The sequence below is a fragment of the Pristiophorus japonicus genome, chromosome 21, assembly GCF_044704955.1.
Source record: "Pristiophorus japonicus isolate sPriJap1 chromosome 21, sPriJap1.hap1, whole genome shotgun sequence".
In the NCBI taxonomy this organism is placed as follows: Eukaryota; Metazoa; Chordata; class Chondrichthyes; family Pristiophoridae; genus Pristiophorus; species Pristiophorus japonicus.
The window spans coordinates 2987041-2999217 of record NC_091997.1 but is presented as its reverse complement, the minus strand read 5'-3'; the positions used below and the strand labels follow the sequence as shown (position 1 = coordinate 2999217).

The window sequence follows — 12177 nt, the reverse complement described above, 5'->3', positions numbered from 1 at the left end:
CCCTAAGATAACAACCTCATCCTGTCAACAGTTCTGTGTTTATTTCTGATTTCATTGCTTATGTGTGGCTCTTGCGTGTAAGCAGGATATTGAGTAGTCAGTAACATTTTACTATGTTTAAGGAATGTTTTTTCCAGGTTGGGGGCGGGGGTGCGGGAAAGGGTTAAGAATTTTTCTAAAACATTAAGACGTTACTTTTCGGGAACACTTTTTAGAATCATAGACTAGTTACAGCACAGGAGGAGGCCAATCGGCCCGTCAGACCCATGCTGGCTCTCTGCGAGAGCACTTGAGCTAGTCCCAAACTCCCACCCTTTCCCTGGAGCCCTGCAATTTCTTTCCTTCAGGTAGTTATCCAATTCCATTTTGAAAGCCACGGTGGAATCTGCCTCCACCACCCTTTCAGGCAGTGCATTCCAGATCCTAACCACTCACTGCGTAAAAATGTTTTCCTCATGTCGCCTTTGGATCTTCTGTCAGTTCCCTTAAACTTCTGGTTCTCGACCCTTCTGCCAATGGGAACAGTTTCTCTCTATCTACTCTGTCCAGACACCTCATGATAAAACACCTCTATCAAATCTCCTCTCAACCTTCTCTGCTCTAAGGAGAACAACCCCAGCTTCTCCAGTCTATCCACGTAATTCAAGTCCCTCATCCCTGGAACCATTCTTAAGAATCTTTTCTGCACCCTCTCTAAAGCCTTCACATCCTTCCGAAAGTTTCTCACAAAGAGCAGTGGAAATCTGGAACTCTTTTTTCCAAAGGTTGTGGCTGTTGGCGGTCAATTTAAATTTTTAAGCCTGAGATCGATAGATTTTTGTTAGGTAAAGATCGAGGGATATGGAGCAAAGGCGGGTCGATAGAGTTAAGATACAGATCAGCCATAATCTAATTGAATGGCGGACAGCCACAGGGGGCTGAATGGCTTACTCCTCTTCCTCTCCAGTCCGGCACCCTCGGGACCTGATTGGTGCCGGATCGGAGCATTTCCCAAACCACGGGAGGTCTCGGTTACTGGTACCAGCGGACAGCGTCCATGCTCCTGTATGTGTGAGTGCGTGCCACGGCAGCCTATGGACGGTTCCCTCAGCACCCGCACACGCACTCACTGACTGGCATACGCTCCCAGCCAATCGTTGAACACACTGATCGGCCATTGCAGCCGATCGAAACTTTAAAACAATAAACGCTCCTCTCCCGCAAGCCCAACTAATGCCGAACCACGGATATTTCTGGATGAAAGAGTCCCGGACTAGAGAGTTGCAACCTGTACTATTTTTCCCGTGTAGAATAGTTTGGTATTAAATTATTCCACATTTTATATATTTTTTCAGCAGCTTTGGGCACATGTGCAGTTGTGGAAAAAAGGAAGTACTATATAGATGAGAAAAAACACAGATGGGGCAAAGTGAATAAGAGTAATGCTAGAGGGAAAGGAATAGGGGCTGTACTAAAAGCATTGCATTAAAGCCCACCCAAACTTGTATTCTTTAATACAAATTTACTGATCAAATCATTTTAACTTTTAAATAAGTACTTATCATTTCAACAGAAGCAAACCAACAAACTACTTTCAGATTCAGGCCGTAGAGCTTCTGCTTTTGGTGCAATTGGTGATTTCGACATAAATTGCGCCCGTTTTGGAACATTTTCTTTCTTTCCGCCTGAGTTTCTGCTCAAACTCATTTGCATATCGCCAAATGCAAAATCCGCCAGTGCAACCAGTACAGCGGTTTAAAACTTAATTTTTAAAAAAAATGTTGCTTTAAAAATATTCCTTGATATATTTAATAGTAGTAACTTGGCAAAGTTTGACCAATGCAACTGAAAATGGGATTATCGCACATGTTTTAAAAATCCACGCACAGGCATCTTCCACCCTTCAACATGTAGTTCGGGATCTCGATTCTTAGGTCCTTCATTGAAGGATGTGTTTATTTGTATTAACTGAATTGCAGCCGTTTCTCTGATTAGCTCTCCATTATCACATGACCTATTGCTGATTGGTCCCCTTGGAGGATAAGCCACACGCTGAAGTTTCTCTGGAATGTGTAAATGGAACTGCCCAGCCTAACTTTGCACATTGTAACATGATCCATTTGAACTTCAGAAGTCAGAAAGGACACATCCCTCCCCCAGCCGAAGTCCCTTCTTACCCCAGCGCAAATGCATCCCTCCCCAGGCCGAAGTCCCTCCTTACCCCAGAGCAAGTGCATTCCTCCCCCAGCTGAAGTCTCTTATCCAAGTGTAAGTGCATGACTTTATGCTCCCTGCCATAGATGGGGCATTGTATGCGGATTGTTAACTGGTTTATTCGGTATGCAGTATCAGTGTCATGACTTCTGGATTTCATCCATTCCAACGATGTCGGGTGTGGGTGTAAAGGAGATTGGAAGAACATGATTTGTCTTCCCTGAGTTCCCTCTCCCCCCCCCCCACCCTCTCTCTTCCCCCCCCGCCCCCACCCTCTCTCTTCCCCCCCCGCCCCCACCCTCTCTCTTCCCCCCCGCCCTCTCTCTTCCCCCCCTCTCTCTTCCCCCCCTCTCTCTTCCCCCCCTCTCTCTTTCCCCCCTCTCTCTCCCCCCCTCTCTCTTTCCCCCCCTCTCTCTTTCCCCCCCTCTCTCTTCCCCCCTCTCTCTTCCCCCCCTCTCTCTTCCCCCCTCTCTCTTTCCCCCCCTCTCTTCCCCCCCTCTCTCTCCCCCCTTCTCTCTTCCCCCCTCTCTCTTCTCCCCCCCCTCTCTCTTCCCCCCTCTCTCTTCCCCCCTCTCTCTTCCCCCCCTCTCTCTTCCCCCCCTCTCTCTTCCCCCCCTCTCTCTTCCCCCCCTCTCTCTTCCCCCCTCTCTCTTTCCCCCCTCTCTCTTTCCCCCCTCTCTCTTTCCCCCCTCTCTCTTTCCCCCCCTCTCTCTTTCCCCCCCTCTCTCTTCCCCCCTCTCTCTTTCCCCCCTTCTCTTCCCCCTCTCTCTTTCCCCCCCTCTCTCTTTCCCCCCCTCTCTCTTTCCCCCCCCTCTCTCTTTCCCCCCCCCGCCCCCACCCTCTCTCTTCCCCACCACCCCCTCTCTTTCCCCCCCCCCCCAAATCAGGCTCTCTTTCTTTCCTCCCCCGAACAGGCTCTCTCTCTCCCCCCTCCCTCAACCAGGCTCTCTCTACCCGCCCCTTCCCCCCCGCCCAGCCCCCCAACCAGGCTCTCTCTCGATGCTGGATGAGGACAGGATCGGGCTCAACCGCGAAGCACTTACGGCCAAATCCTAGAAGAACAATCTCACTTGGCTGAGATGTTGCCTGGTGCCTATAGGCACCATGTTGAAGCCAGGTTGAAGAAATGTTCGGATGAAAGAAAATCAACGATAATAAAAAGAACATTAGTGAACCAGTTTTTTTTATCAATATTACAGCAGCTTTCATGGTCATTTTATCTGGCACCAGACCGCAAATTGTCAGACTTACTGAATTCCATTTAATAACTTGCTACAATTAAAACTCATGATCTCTGGATTGCCAGTCCAGTACCACAACCACTGGGCTACCCTACCCGTATAAATTTCTGAAGTATATTTATGGAATACGCACACTTTAATAGAGGAAATAGAACTGTGTTGATGTGACTGAGTTTTGTAGCGTAGCCAAATCTATTGACCTCCGTTTACCAAACTTTGACTTGACTGTCCGAGAGTGACTCTGGTTCCAAGTGAGTGATAGCTGCAGTGTGAAACCTGGCCATCTATTCACCATGCGCCACTGATCGTCATTGCATGACAAAGTGGCACAGCAGCAGCTCTGTTATGATGCTCCGGAGGCCACAGCCATTGGCTAGATATCACATTCTTCCACCTCCTTATTTGTACACTGCCTTCAGGCAAAGGTCCTGGCTCATGTGGAGGATGATGCTAACCTTGTTAATATTCTAGTTTTGTCCTTGACTTTGTCTTGCCTTGCAGAAAGCTGCTTATTAGATTGAGGATGCAAAAAGCAGGGGCAGTATCTTCTGTATGAAAATATGCCCTTGCTATTAAATGCGGTGTTTACATAGCCCCATTAATTATCATGCCCCTGAGACTAATTTAATGTTAATTAAATGTAGTGAATTAATTTTTCTCATAACAGTTGGTGCAGCTACTTTGAATGTTCAAGCTCATTGATTTCTTCAAAATTTCCATTAATATTTGATTCTTTTTCCTTTTTGTAACCAATTAAAATTACAGGTAGAAGGGCAATTGTGTTGTTTGTGTATTCATTAAACTTTGTATCTGTGTTATTGGATCAGCAGCCATGCAGAATGTTTATCTTCTGCTATTACTATTCACATTATCATTCTCTTCATCTGCTCCAAAACAGAGGGGTGTTAATGGTTATTGCACCATCTAGGCTCAGCAGGTGGTTCATCGGATTTCATGTTGATAGATTTAAGGACTTGGTGTGAGTGCTTCTGAGCATTTTTATACTGATGCTTCCACTTTTAGAGTGGAAGCAAGTCTTCCTCGATTTCGAGGGATTGCTTATGATGATGACAGTTTACCATTGGTGGAAGTAAGCAGTAGTCCACTACTGACAACACGCTATCAATGTAAAGGAGGTGAATTCTACCTCACTGTTGTCATCCAGGGTTGATTTGTGCTCCAATTTATTATGTGCTGTGCCATCTTTTTCAATCTTTTAACCTTCTGAGTAAAATGCTGGGCCATCAAGGGTATTAAGGGTTACGGAACCAAGGCAGGTAGATGGAGTTGAGGTGCAGATCAGAAATGATCAAATTGAATGGCGGAGCAGGCTCGAGGGGCTGAATGGCCTACTGCTGTTCCGATAGTCCCATCATGATGGGTTCTCACCCTCTGAATTTGAGCACCAATCTCAGCCAGGTTGCCAGGTGAAGTTACCCATTGTCATACAAAAATGCAGTTTCTAATCCATTGAGAAATGAAGCTACTTGGGTCAGGGCTAAAAAAATTAATTCACCTGCTGATATTATCCATTAATTGATAGTGTATATGTAAAAAAAAGAAAGACTTGTATTTATATAGCGCCTTTCATGACTACCGGACATCTCAAAGCGCTTTACAGCCAATGATGTACTTTTGAAGTGTAGTCGCTGTTGCAATGTGTGAAACACAGCAACCAACTTGCGCGCACAGCAAGCTCGCACACAGCAATGTGATGATGACCAGATCATCTGTTTTTGTTATGTCACTTGAGGGATAAATATTGGCCAGGACACCGGGGAGAACTCCCCTGCTCTTCTTTGAGAGAGTGCCATGGGATCTCTTATATCTACCTGAAAGGGCAGACGGGGCCTCGGTTTAACGTCTCATCTGAAAGGCAGCACCTCCGACAGTGCAGCATTCCCTCAGCACTGCACTGGAGTGTCAGCCTAGATTTATGTGCTCAAGTCCCTGGAGTGGGACTTGAACCCACAACCTTCTGACTCAGGCGAGTGTGCTACCCACTGAGTCATAGCTGACACCATATGAAGGATAGTCTTTCCAACTGGGCACCTGGGAATGTGCAAGAGCTGTTGGAGGATGTCCTGGTGCCAAGCTACCATGTTATTTCACTGGTGTAATATATAATCATTATCTTGGAGATGCATATGATTTCCAAACTGCAAATGAGTTTTAATATCCAGGTTGATGAAATTCCTGTCATTGAATATTTTCGGTGAAATGATCGGTTCGAAATGTCAAACCTCAGACCTTTAAGCCATTTGACTGCCAAATGAATTTCATGTCCTATTCCCCCTGACATTTTTTCACCTTCCTCTTCTAGAAGTGCTGACTCCTGTTGGGGGCATGGTTCCATGGGCACCAGAAACCCTTTTTGGTATGAACATAAGAACAATGATGGACAGGAAAAGGTCAACCGATCCAGCCAGCCTGTCCCCCACAACTGCAATGCTCTGTGCATCAAAATATAGTCACTTCCCACCCCACCTACGAGCCATTTGATCTCCTAGGTGAGGCGAAAAACCAGACCAACTAGGGAAAATAAACCCAGAAAATTCCACTCACAACACCTTCGACAATTGTAACCAGTCCAGGGAAACTACTCCGGGATTAATGTGATACAGTACCTACCTTTTGTACAAGGTGTTCTTCACCTCGACCCGAAACAAATCCAGCTCGGGCTTGAAGGAATTCAGCGAATCAGCGTTCGCCGCATGAGCTGGCAGCCAGTTGACCAATCAATGACCTCACTCAATCGGCCATTCTTTATGCACGAGTGTCAGTGTGCTGTTTGAAAGTGGGAGCCATCATAGCTGAGTCCAATCGTGACCTTGTCTCCACACAGACACACTTAGCAAGCACACTCCCCAGCCAGAACAAAACTTGCCTGCAATTTGGTGTATCCACACTGCCTCCGTAGCTCGAGAATAAAACCTCTTTGCATAATAGCACTCCATGCCTCCGGAGGCACAGGGGGTACATTGTTTATAATGTTGAGCTGCCTTCAAAGGCAGCTCAGTAATATAAATGGAGTATCAGAGTGATCTGAGACAGGTTTAGTGGATGTTAGTTTAGAGTACAAAAGGAGCCTCACATTTGGCAGTAATTAACAGTAAACATGAACATTTTGGCCTGTTTTTGCTATAGCTGATCTCTATTAAAATCAGCTGTATTTTATCAAAGAAAAAGCAGATATTTCCAGGGCTGGAATGTTTATCAGCTGCAACATCCACTGACCTGCCTGTATTACTGTTGAACTGAAATTAACTTCAAAGCCATGAGATGGATCAGAGTTTGAACATTGTGTTAGTATGAAATGCTGAAATGAGAATGCTGTTCGGAAGGAAGTTGCTGGTGGTGGAATCCACGTGTTTGTGCTAGTTTTTGAATGTGCCCTATCAGCAGTTTCATAGCATGCTCAGGCTAATGAAAAAGATTTTGTGGAGGTTGCTTGTTATGTGGAAAATGCCTGTTTGCTACTGATCAATTTGATGTTTTGACTGATGACGCTATGCTAGAGTGGCGCAGATTTGTGAAATGCAGCGACTTATTCAGTACAACTCATCTGATTGCCATCAAACAGCTCTGGTGCAAATGACATCATTAGTAGGTGAGATAATGAAAATCTGGTCACCTGATTAGTTTGCAAGCAGGCATTAATCCCTGATGAAACCATCATTTGTTAGACACACCTTGTTTCAAAGTGGTAATGTGCAACATTTGGAATTATCAATGGTTATGCAGAACTAAAGTGATTTTTATCCTTCTCCCTGTCACCTATTCCATTTCAGAACCGGCAAAGACATCATTTTCTCGAGTTTCCACTCAAACTCATTTGCCTGTCGCCGAACACACAATCTCCCATGAACCAGCGCAAACGGGCAGCGTTTTAATGCGGATTTAAAAAAAAATTACTTTAAAAAGTATTCGTTGATATATTTAAGAGTGGTAACTTGGTGCAGTTTGATTGATACACCGGAAAATGGGTTAATCACAAAAAAATAAACATTTTTAATCAGTGTCAATCCACCACCTGTGGGAAACCCGACTTTAAATGACTAAAAATAACTTTTAAAAAAATATACAGAACCATTTGCTCGTTATATTGGGGTACAGTAGTCAGTTTATTAGTAAATTAAAAATAAATTACATTTAAAAGCTTTTAAAACATGCCTATTAGTCCATGCACCCAAAAAAACCAGCTTAATTTTTAGGACCTCGCGGAAGGACTGCAAACAAGCGCAAATAGCGGAAACTTGATTGGTGATTAATTCATTTAGGGGACATAGCCAATTTTGTGGGCAGGGCCGGCTTCCAGCACAACAACAGCAACTTGTATTTATATCGCACCTTTAACGTAGTAAAACGTCCCAAGTCGCTTCACGGGTATTATAAGACAAAAAATATTTGACAATGTTTTTTAGACTAGCGCAAAACTCGATTTGCGCTGGATGTAATTTACACTTAAAAAATCCACAATCTTTTGCACTTTATACGGCGATTGTGTGTGAATTGCGCCGAAAAAAAACTACTGAGTGGCAACTCTATGCCGTGATTACTGCCACAGTGACACTGTTTTCACTCTCTGACTAAGTAGCAATGGTTAAATAAAAAAAATAACAGCAAGTATACTTTTTTATGTTGGCTTCTCTTGATCAAATTTCCCAGTTGAATCGCACTCAAGATTCCTTATTTAACACGGGGTGCGATCTCTATTGGGGGAATAGCTGTGGGGGAGGTGCACAGATGAGAGTGGTAGTTGGGATTGGGCCTCTGCTGTCACTACCCATGCTCAGTTATAATGGCGATGCTCTGTTTACTCCAGAGGGAAATCTATGGTCAGTTTACACTGCTGCCACCAAATTTGTTTAGATCTAATATCTACCTCTTTGCATTCGGTCCTTTCCATCAGATTAGCATTTGTGCTCAAACAGGAAGCTATGTTCTTTATAAATAAAAACAGGAATGCTTTCCTGATTGCCATTACCCACTTGACTTTGGCCAATGTATTCCCAGAAGGTGCCAGGATTGGCCCCTAATCTGAGGCAGTCAGGCTGTTCCAGTTGGCTGCAGTGCCCTTGGCTAGATAACGGGGTGGGTTGGTGGTAATGGGGTGCTGGAAATCCGGCAAGTTTGCCAGGATTGTGCTAAGTTATTATGCCTTTCACTGTTGAATAATGAAGCAACACTCGCTGCCTAGGCTCATATATGAAGATTAACCACTTGGAAGGACAGGTGGTGCCATGGGACTGTATCCAACGAGTTAGTGCCTTCAAGAGAGGAGATTAAAAGAGAAATGTTAGAGGGAAGAAAAATGCGAGGGGGAAAAAATGGCATTTGTCAGAGGTCAGGACCTCCGATTCTCCATGCAGTTCATTCTCAGTCTTGGCTAGGCTGACAATAACTGACATTGACCAGGGACTGATAGTTTCCTTAAATGAAGAAAAGGGAATCTGTAGACAAATCATTCTAAGCTATTTGCATCCATTTCGCAAGAGTGGAATTGGCAGAGATGAGGGAACTGGCCAGAGGCATAGCCTTTCCATTAGGAAACAACAAGGACATTTTTTAACCTCGGTGGAGGAGAAGAAACAAATAAGCTGGCTCACTCAGTATCGGTTACTGAAGGCGCAAATAAGATAAATTAATAAAAATAAAATGTAATTTATTATAAAAACATTGGATATGCAGCGGTAATAGTGTTTGAAATGAGGAAAAGATTTTATGGTATTCGCGGCAATTCAAACATGAAAGAAAAGAAACTGGATTTCTTTCAATGTCAATTCAGTCACACCTGAGAAAATAGTTGACTGCTGAGGGGCTTGCCACACAGTTTTGACTAAGCTGCAGTAAAGATCGATTAAAGACATCTTGATGGAATAGCTCGTTGCATTAATATGTTGCAATAGACAGCCATGTAAATCTACAGTTCACTGTTTAGTTCCCCCTTTTTTCCTCTCCTTAAGGTACTATTGGGATATAGTTCCCCAAAATCCAATTCCCCTCGTGCCTCACGCAAGAGGCCGTTCTTCCTGTGTGAGCCAAGGCTACGAATGTGCGACTGGACTGTGGTTGCGGGTTGGCTACACTAGCCTAGCTGAGCCCAATGCAGTCTGGATCCAACTTCACCTCCACACTTGCTTATTTTCTAGCCCTGGCTGATTTTACCTTCCCTATCCCAGAAAAACCGCAAATGCTGTCCTGCCTGAGATCATTTAACTCAGCACTGGGAATTGAACCTAGTATTTCTGGCCTGTATGCTGTAGTGCATTTATCCAGCACACTATCCTGGAAGGCTGTATGAAGGAAAGATCATGGCATTTTTTAATATTGGTCCTTTCAGGATGTTCCAATGTGGTTCACAGCCAATGGATTACTTTTGAAGTACATTCGCTTTGTTTTGTAGGCATATACAGCAACAAGTTTACTCACAACAAGGTCCCACAAACAACAATGAGATGAATGACCAATTTGCCTGTTTTCAGTGGTGTTGCTTGAGAGAATAATGTTGTCCAGGAGATGAGGAGAACTCCCTGCTCCTCTTCGAAAAAGTGCCATGAAATCAGTTCGCTCCACCTGAATAGGCAGCCAGATCCTCAGCACTTCCTCAGCTTTGCACTGCACTGTCAGTATAGATCTTGTGTTTAAGTCCTGGAGTTGGACTTGAACCTCACCACCTTCTGACCCCGGAGCGAGAGTACTATCATTGAGCCAAACTGACATTGGGAAAGCGGAATTTTAAAAAACTATTTGAAAACTAAGAGTGGCACTGTGCTGTAATGATGTGGACTCACACTGGCAATTCTCCACAGTAGGCTAAGCGCCAGGTGCTTTGCCACAGGGAGCAAAGGTCAATTCGAGGATGAGTTACCCAGTCCCCCCTTCTGCATTTCTTAAGCACTGGCTTGAGAGCATTTTTGGCAGAGTCTTGGAAGTAAGTTGCAAGCCCGACCTTGCTGCCAACCAATGGTGCAAAAGACCAAAAGATGAAGAAAATAGAAGGATAACAGCTATGCTGTGAGTTGCAGGTTCCAGCATTTCACACCATGGAGTAAGAGGATGTGGATTTGTGCCCACAATTTCCCAGACAGTGAACTTTCCAAAACGTTCCCTCTAAGTTGAGGGTGGCATTATTGAATGTACTTTACAAGTGTGATGGTGTTTACTATTGTAAGTTTATTGATTGTTTATCTGGGAGTAGCTGGTAATGAGTTTAAAAAATACCATGAGGTCATGAGTTATTCAGTGTTCTGTGTAGTTTGATCAGATTGAGCCAAAATTCCTTGGCAATTGCAGTGCACTTCTGCCATATCTTTGGTGGTAATGTGTTGGAATGACCACAAACTTCTCTGGAGTCCAGACATGCCAGATTCCAGCTGTGGTGTCCATTTCCTGGAAGGCCTTGTAGGGGTGTGGTCCTCCAGCTATTCCTACAAGGCAATGAGCAAGCACCCTGCGGCATCACAGGGACTTGGCATAAGGTTGGAGAGTGATGCACTCATAATGCAAGTCCCCAAACCCAGCAGAGCTTTGTGGCCTGGAGTGCTAAAGATTGTATGTTAATTTTTGATTAATCTTTGTAATTGGTTATTCTCCTTGTGTGAACCCAGGCAGTGAGAGTTGCCAGGCTATTTGCTCTGGGGAATGTTAAAAGCCGAGTTGATTTAAGCCCGAAATTCTTCTTTAATAGAAAGTGGGAGAATGTCCTTTTTTTCTCTGTAGGGCATTGGCTGTGAAGCTGTTTAAGGACATGTAGTGTGCTGTAATAATGTATGCTTTTTGTTTTTTAATTAATTAAACATGTGCTGATAAATTGTGGGAAAGTCCTGCTTTGAAATATGTAATTTTGGAGGATGCAGTAGTATTAGCTTGCCCTTCTATTGCAGACGCACAAATAGACAGTCTTCTGTTTTTTTTGTTAATGAGGAATTTCCGACCCCTTGCTGATTCTATCGTATAATAGCCTGCAAAGAATTTTGTCAAAGCAGCCTGGGTGGATGCCCCTTTGACTATCAAGCACTGTATGGGGAACCTCCTCATTTCATTTCTCAGCTCCTTCTGGCAGCTCTACTGGGGACTTGCATTATGAGCGCTGTCTGTCTGAACCTACGCCTCACCATTCCAAGGAACATTAGTAATGTACACATTGCAATTGAGTTTTTTCTTGCCAATTTCCTCCCAATATCTCTTGAAAACACGAACTCCTTGCTGGGGTACAGTTGGATGGGCTGCAGTTTCCCTCCGCAACTTCACTCAAATAGTTGTATGTGATGCTTCTTGGTGTTATGGAAGCTATTCGATAGTGTAAAGTATCTCAATCAAGCCTGATTCTGCTGTCACCCGACATTGATGGACATGCCCTTCCAACAGAGGCTGCTGAATAATGATCTGGAGTGCCAATAGTTTTCATCTCCCTAAGCTAGGGGTGCTGAGGTCAATTGTAACATTCCTGTGGTTACCTTGGCTATGTTTCACAAAATTGGCACAGGCCAGGTATTGAACCTGAGATCTGGTTTATATAGCTAAGCTACTCACTGGGTAGACTCAGTAACCAATCAGACTGCCCAGATTACAAATGTATAACTGAACAATCCCCATACAAAGCTGCAGTGTCATGGATAATTGAGGAATGACCCATATCTTTACTTTAGTAATCCAAGATGTCTCAGCAATTGCACTTTGTGGGGGGGAAAGTAGTTACATTTTAAAAAAAGAATATGCCGCCAACCGTTTGACATTTTAT

General features: G+C 44.1%; 1 protein-coding gene across 14 annotated transcripts in view; it reads left to right on the top strand.

Annotated features, from left to right (window-relative positions):
- raraa (retinoic acid receptor, alpha a) overlaps window positions 1–12177 on the top strand; it is a 634542-nt gene that overhangs the window by 286596 nt on the left and 335769 nt on the right. The gene's annotated exons all lie outside the window — the stretch shown is intronic.